General features: G+C 30.6%; 1 non-coding gene across 1 annotated transcript; it reads left to right on the top strand.

Annotated features, from left to right (window-relative positions):
- The first annotated feature begins 4,424 nt into the window (after nt 1-4,424).
- Nucleotides 4,425-4,589, top strand: LOC118748202. Its single transcript, XR_004994034.1, has one exon. It is a non-coding gene; the product is annotated as a U1 spliceosomal RNA (small nuclear RNA).
- Nucleotides 4,590-8,001: the final 3,412 nt, after the last annotated feature.

Genomic DNA, 8,001 nt, shown 5'->3' with positions numbered 1-8,001 from the left:
ATCCTATATATTCTCAACATTTCATGTATTAGTTTTCAAATAAGCATATTGTCAATGGCTGGTTTGCTGTATACTGTGATTTTTTTCAGTTTTCAAATATGAAAACTTTCAAAACAAAATTTCAGAAGGGTTCCTGTTTTTTTTTAAAGGGGTTGAGGAGTTCCATTACTTAGAGCAACTTTTTTAATTAACTATTAATTTAAATGTTTCCTTAACATATTTACAACGCAGTTCTGCAAGAGGGTACCATAACTTTTTTTCAAATAACGTATATTTGGAACAACCAAAATTAATCGATATGGATACATACATTTATGTTCGTATGTACTACTTATGTATGTATATATACATAAAAATGCTCAGAATAAAAAGGGAAGATGATTAGTCCATGCCCGTTTATTTGCGTACACGATAACTCTAGCAAAAGTTGAGATATCTCAACCAAATTCTGTACGAGGGTTTTTTTATCTAGGGCAGCAGGGTATTGAAAATACAAAAGTCGAACAAAATGGTAATTTCGAAAAATGCCAAAACTACAATATTTCCTTAATTACAGGAACCAAATTGCTAAAAAACTGCCATGTTTATTATTATAGTTTTGGAAAATGGACATGGGATATATTGCTAGCTTTAAACATCAATTTGCTCAAAACATACGTTTAGAACAGTGTGCAAGCTTCTACCACAAGTGTGGTAGATCAACCACGTATTTTTTTTTTTAATTTGGGTGTCTACCACATCTACCACACAAGGCTTAAAATCTACCACATTTTTAGACAGAAGATTTGTTTACAATTTTCACATAACTCTAGAATTTCAACTCAATTGTAATTCGAAATATAAAAATTAATCAATAAATTTTTAAAAAGTACATCATAAATTTTGCTTTAAATATATCTGTGCCTTAACTTTCTAATATTTCAAAAATACGCCTATTTATATTTGCTAAAGTATTATGCAATGGGCAAATAATTTGGTCGATTATTTTGCATACAAATAAAATATTATTTTCTTCATGATTATATTCTCTAACTAGAAAACTAATGTTATACTTGTTTTTGCACCAATTGCGTGGAATCTGTACGATACACTAGCAGTTATATTTCCCGATTTAATTTTTGAGTTGTGCTTCTTTTGGCTACGGTGTGCGATATGTATACCCAATAAAATATGAATTGGAAAATCTACCACATCTTATTCAAATCTACCACATTTTTTTTTTGATTCTACCACACTAAAATAAAAAGGGGTCTGCACACAGATTTGTTAAATCTTTTTTTGAGAAAAGCTGATAATTTGCAACTTATTGTAAATGGTAGAAACCACCACAAACCCACAAATCAGGTTTTAGAATCTTTATTAAATGCTTGACCCAATTGCGAAGAAAAAAGTACGAAGAAACTTGTATTAAGAATTTTTATAAATAAATAATAAAATGTATATATCTAAAGTTAGAAGTAGAAGCGCTTAAATTTGTTTACTTATTTTAACGTAGATATATAGGTATGTACATATGTAATAATTTCTGCACATACCTTTTATTGGTACATTGGTAATACTTATTTAGAAAGCTGACAATTTTCGAAACAGAGATGTAAAAATCGTTAATAATTAACATTTTTCATAATGACATTCTTGGCAGAAAAATATTTCTCTAATTAATATTTTCATTTATTATAAATATTTATACAAATTTAAGTGAAACAAATTAATGATAACGCTCAATAAACTATTTTTCGTGTTGAAATTTTGAAATCTTTTCAATAAAATTCAACCTTGCGTATTTTTCAGTGGGTTTTGTGTATTTAGAATATTTATATCGATTGATTGGTACTGAATGAATGTGTGCACACATAGCAAAAGCTGCATTCATCTGAATGCTTATTCAGTGTTAAAAGTTAATGTTTCGTCATTCAGTTTTTTCAATCTTTCTTTGAATATGTTAATGTGTGCAATCATATCTACTTTGAGTGAATGTAGAATTGGAAAATTATAAGCCACATTCCCCAACAAGGAAAAATTCAATGAAAACATAATAACATAAAATTGATGATTTTTAATTTCATATGATTTCACAGTTTTACAGCTCTGGTACATACTATCATAAAACGACTTTGAATTTACATATCGTTAGTATATGTAGTATATATGGAAAAGGCGTAACTCACATAGTCGCTGAAATACAAAAAGCCGTAACTAACTAATAATCCATTAATTCACTTTTTGACTAATTATGATGCACTTCATCGAATTATTGGTCCCCACATCGTTTTATGCAATAAAAAATTTTAGTTAGTTATGGCTTTTTTGCATTTCAGCGACGCTCCATACTATACTAACGATATGTATGTATAAAACGCAGTGCTACTACATAAATGCTTATCAATCACCACCCTGCAGTAAAATTTATAGACAGTCTGTTAAAGCGCTAGTTCCGCCCTATACATTTCAGAACTGTCTCTGAACTATTTAGTGCAAAACGGCTGCAGGGAGGGACAGTTGAGACTTATGGTGTGCTAGTTGCGCTCTGTTGAGAAGTAAATGCACAAATTCTCATTACTCGTATAATACTAAAATAGCTCAGCGGGAAGACCTCCGACTCAAAGATCGAGTTCATATCGCGGTGGAGGAGGAAGTTGTGATTTTCAGATTAAAAAATTGAAGAGAATACGATCAAATTTAATATATGTAAATGAATATGAATAAAAAAATAAAAAATTAAATAAAATGCTGCAATCTGTAAAAGAATAGAAAAAATTAAAAAAATATCAAAAAATCTAATAATCAAAATTTTTTTTCATAAAAAGCTTATTGTCGCAGATCTGTCCAAAATGGAAACAGTTCAGAAAGGAAAAAATATTCAATAATTTAGTTTTAAAATTTTTTCTCATAAAAAACTTATTGTCCCAGAACTGTCGAAATTGGAACCAGTTCAGAACTAGTTCGAAAGTTCTGCAGAGGTAGCAATTTCCACCCAGTTCGTAGGACATCGCCATGTAAAAAGAGACAGTTGAAAGCATGGCGTTGGGATAGATCGAGAACCAGTACCGCCTTTTAAGAGCTAGTTCTGCGCTAGTTCTGAACTAGGGCGATTTACTGCAACGCAATTTGTATATACATACATACATAAAACATTCTCTATGTATACATGGAATGCTTCATGGGCCATGAATCATGGCTCATCTACCTACTCTACTCAGTGTTGCCAGAATACAAAATTTCGTTTTGAGCTAAAACGATCGAAAATAAGAGCTAAACAAAGCTAAATAAATCTAATAGTAGCTAAAATGAAGAGCTACACTTTTAAGCAATTTTAATAAAAACAACGAGTTTTATAAATTTAAGTGCTGAAAAAAAACTTTTAAAACCAAAATAAGGTGCATATATTTCGAGTTCATTGCAACGGCACTTATATGTATGCATACACTTATATAAACTATACAATGAACTAATAATACTGTACAAACTATAAGACTGCAATTTCAGATATTTGAATTGACCATAAAAACTCGGGCTACGAATAACTTTTTCGTAAAATTTTTCTGAAAAGTTTTATTTTCTTCTAATTAATTTTTGAATTCTTTAACCTAGATCCATGAGATTATGGTGGAGTTTGTATTTTCCTGTGGATACAAATATATGTTTTTCCACTGCATTTCTAAATTTTTAGTTTAATCAACGCTTAAGTTTTGGCTCTCCTTTCCTACCGTGGCCGTCTGAGAGAGAATACACCGTTTGATCTTATCAGAGCTCGAATAACTGTCCGGTTTGTGTGCTCCCGCGCACGTTGTAGAAACTGGTCGACTTAGTACTTTCCATTTGCTTACGCGCAATTTGTATTAGGAATGTAAATTTTTTAAATAATAATCGAAATGCAATAACATGAAGGTATCGCTGAGATCACTAAAGCCAAATAAATTTTAATCAACACTTCTACAATGAAATTACACATTTTTAATTTTAGTATATTACCAAATACAACTTGAAATTTCTGGAGCTAAAAAAGTGCTAGATAATTTTAAAAAGAACTAAAAAAGAGCTAGGAGCTAAAGCCCAATTTTTGGAGCTAAAAAAAAATTAAGAGCTAAATCTAGCTCCAAAAGCAGCAAAATGGCAACACTGACTCTACTCGGCGGCATTTAGTGAACAAAGTGTAACCACCATAACATTCTGTCGTTTGTGCTTGCGACTGCTGAGTCAACATACAGCATTATAACTCTCAGGCAAGTAGTGTGTTCTGGTGTGTTCTTAATGTGGTGTTAGTAAAGCGCAAATGAACCACTTAATATAGCATTTCGCTACAAAGCGTGTATTTATTTTCGTTAGCTCTATAAGTGCTATGGGCATTATTCTTAGCTATAAGCAATTCCCAAACTGCTTATAGAAGAAGGTGTATAGTAAGTTCGTCGTGTGCTAAGCAAAGCATACTTACCTGGCGTAGAGGTTACCGTGATCATGAAGGCGGTTCCTCCGGAGTGAGGCTTGGCCATTGCACTTTCGGTTGAGTTGACCCCCGCGATTATTCCTAATGCGAATAACTCGTGCGTGTAATTTTTGATAGCCGGGAATGGCGTTCGCGCCGTCCCGACATTAATGAATACATTTATAGGGGTGTTTTGGCAACTGGAATGACATACGTACATACATACATACGTGGGGATGTCAGTGGCAAAAATACATCGATGTTTTTATTTGATTGGATGCATCGATTTGCATAAGATTTCTCAGATAACATTCCAACACAACAATTGTACAAAATTTTAAGTAAATTACTGCAAGTAGCTGATAGTTTCTGAGAAACTAATTAACAAAAAAAAAAAAAAATAAAACAGTCGTATTTTTTTTTATTTTTTCCGTGTTAAAGTTTGATTTTTTTTAATTTCCTCATCAATAAACAACAAACAAAATTAAAATTTGTAATCCAGTGTTTTTAATAATATTTTTGACTGGCGGTGTTGTGCTGCATTTTCTTGCATATAAAGTATGTTCGACAGTTACTTTTATTGTAAAGAAAGCAATTATATGGGCTATAAAACTGCAAACCTAAAATTAAGAAAAAATATCTGAATAAAAAGTTTAAAATTTTTCTTAAAGTTGTTTGTTAAATTTTGATAACTTTTGTACGACGTTTTAAATGTGGTTCTGGTTATGTAAAATTAGCTAGACTTTTATAAAAAATTTAAATATTTAATAAACAAAATAAAAATTGTAAAACTGATCAAAATGTCACTTAACTTGATCAGCTGACCCCAAGTGTATGTATGTACGTAGGGTGGTCTAAAAAAAATTTTAATGTTAACTCCCACCACTAGGATTTTTCTAAAAAAAAAAATTTTATATGAATTATTTTATAAGGCGAAAAAAAAAATGGTATAGAATTCTTGAAATTCAATATTTTTCGATCGTAAAACTCTGTTTATTTTTAGGAGACTTCTAATAACAATACTCAATTGTTTATTTAACCATTTTTTTTAATATCAACTTCCCCAAAAGATGCAATGAGAATAGATATTTGGAACATATACGATTCTTATAGTTTAAAAATTTGATGTTAACTACATACCTACATACATACATATGTATTTATTGTTATTATGCATCCAAACATTTCTTTGACACATCGATGACTGTAAATATTGACCTTTAAAATTATAACCTAAACAAAATATTGCGTAGTAAAAAGTTCACATGACCTTCACCTGTTTTCTTCTTCTGAAAAATTGAACTGAGAAATTTGCAAGCCACACGAAGGTCCGTTGTTCGTAAAAGCGCACCCAAATTGTTCACATATGGCAGCATAAAAATATTGTATAAAAAAAGTTTCAAAACAAAATAATTTCACACCTTTTTCGATTACCAACAGTTGGCTAAATAGAGATATTTCTGTTTGGCATAATTTGATGTTTGAATTTTAGAGTATGTGGGGGCTTGCTTAACCAAGCATATGTTTGTATGTACATATGTATTATGTATATATGTATGTGTACCATTAGCAGAACCTTTGGATATTTTTCCTACAGATAAAGCGACTAGTGACGAAGTGAACTAGAATGGTAGCTAGGGTGCCGCTCCTGGGGTCAGAAGTTCAAGTCCTCGGGCAGGGGTTTTTCCTGCTTAATTTAATATATATATATTTTTTTTAACGGCAGAAATAATGGACTCGCCTTCTTTTGACCAGTTTTGGCTAAATTTCTTCGGTTTATTTAATGTTTAATATTTTTTTTATAAAAGTCTAGCTAGCTATACAACCAACATTATATATTTTAATCCACATTTCAAACTTTGTAGAAAAATTATAAAAATTCAACAAATTTTCACCGAAAATTTAAAATTTTTATTCAGAATTTTTAGAAAATTTTTGGTATGCAGTGTTATAGCTCATTTAATTTTAGTTTAGTAAAGTTCAAGTCTAAAGTGGCTATAAAATACCGTTTTTAATAATTTTTAATAATTTTTTGTTGGTAAAAATTTTGAATAAAAGCGGAAACTTTGTTGAATTTTTATAATTTTTTTTTGCAAAATTTGAAATGTGGATTTATATCGTATTTATCATATAATGAGCTCGACTTTTTAAAAAATTAAAAAATTAATAAACAGCAAATAAACAAAAGAAAAATAGTCCAAACTGGGCCAAATAAGGCGAGTCTATTAATATAGAAAGGTCCTAACTCATTTAATTTCGAAATTCACTTCTGCACAGAAGCCAGTAGATCCCTCTCGAACTCTTTACCCAATTTAAAATCAACTACTACATTATTTAAAAAAAGTTTTTAAGTTTATATAAATGAAGAAAATCGCTAATGAAGAGCTTTAGATTTTATAAAGATTTATAACTACTGTGTAAAGAAACAAATATGTTGGAAGGGGCCTTTCTATAGATATGTAAGTATGTATATAAAAAAAAAAAATTAAAATAAAAATGAGTACATACTCGTACTAATTAACGACATTTTTGATGAACTTCGGGGCAACAACTTTTTACTACAGTTTTTACGGAAAATCGAGCCTGAGCTAAAGCTCAGTTTTATGCGTAAGGCCCACAGATTTTCAAGAACTCGATATCATTTCTACGAAAAAATGTTTTTCCCCCATACAAAACATGGAAAATTTCATGGGCAGTTCCTAAATATCACTATCTTTTACAAAAAAAAAAAAATTCGGGTATTCTTTTCTCTATTTAGAAAAATCCTAGTGGGTGGAAGCTTAACATTTTAATTTTTTTTTGCGCAAAGCCGCAGCTGGCAAAAAATTCAAAATTCGCTTTTTGATTGATTATGATGCATTTCAGGTGAGGATATGCAGTTACATATGTATGTACATATGTATGTATTTATATATGCCTAAGGTGTTTAAAAAAAGTTGTAGCAGCGAAATGATCACGGATTGCTCTCAATTAAATTGTCTTCAAAGTTAAGTTAAATTTTTATGACAACAATTAATTAACCATTCAACAGCCATTCACTGGTGTAAAAGTGAGGCAATAAAACACCTAACGGGATCATCTATCTACAATTTTTATTGCAAATTTAAAACAAAACCGGTGGACTGACTTTTTTTCGTGGCGTTTTGCGCATTTTTTCGAAGTACATTAAAAGAAAGTAAAAGTGGTTTCCGAACATAAAAAAAATAAAAAAAAAAAATAAGTCACTTAAAAAATCCAACTGCGTAGCAAAAGATTATGCAAGCAGATGGCACCACCGATGCGACGCTGGGCGTAGGTACTCCCATTTCCAATTGTGATATTCATCAATTCTTCAAGGCACGTCCATGCCATATCTATGTATGTATGTGCATACATATGTCCATCCGTACACCATTGCATAAATAAATACATTTGTTAAAGTGCAGAGATAAGTGCAAATATCACTCACTAAAACGTTGTAGTTGTCAATAAATATCGTTTAAATCTGAACAGGTGCCAGCCACAATGGCCAACCGCGCAAATGAATTCATTTACATACATACATATTTATTTGTTAAAAAGTCAATGAGTTTTTTCAC

Source organism: Rhagoletis pomonella, unplaced genomic scaffold (genome assembly GCF_013731165.1).
Source record: "Rhagoletis pomonella isolate Grant_MI unplaced genomic scaffold, Rhpom_1.0 Rhpom_scaffold_00012, whole genome shotgun sequence".
NCBI lineage: Eukaryota > Metazoa > Arthropoda > Insecta > Diptera > Tephritidae > Rhagoletis > Rhagoletis pomonella.
This window is presented reverse-complemented; position numbering and strand designations above follow the sequence as displayed.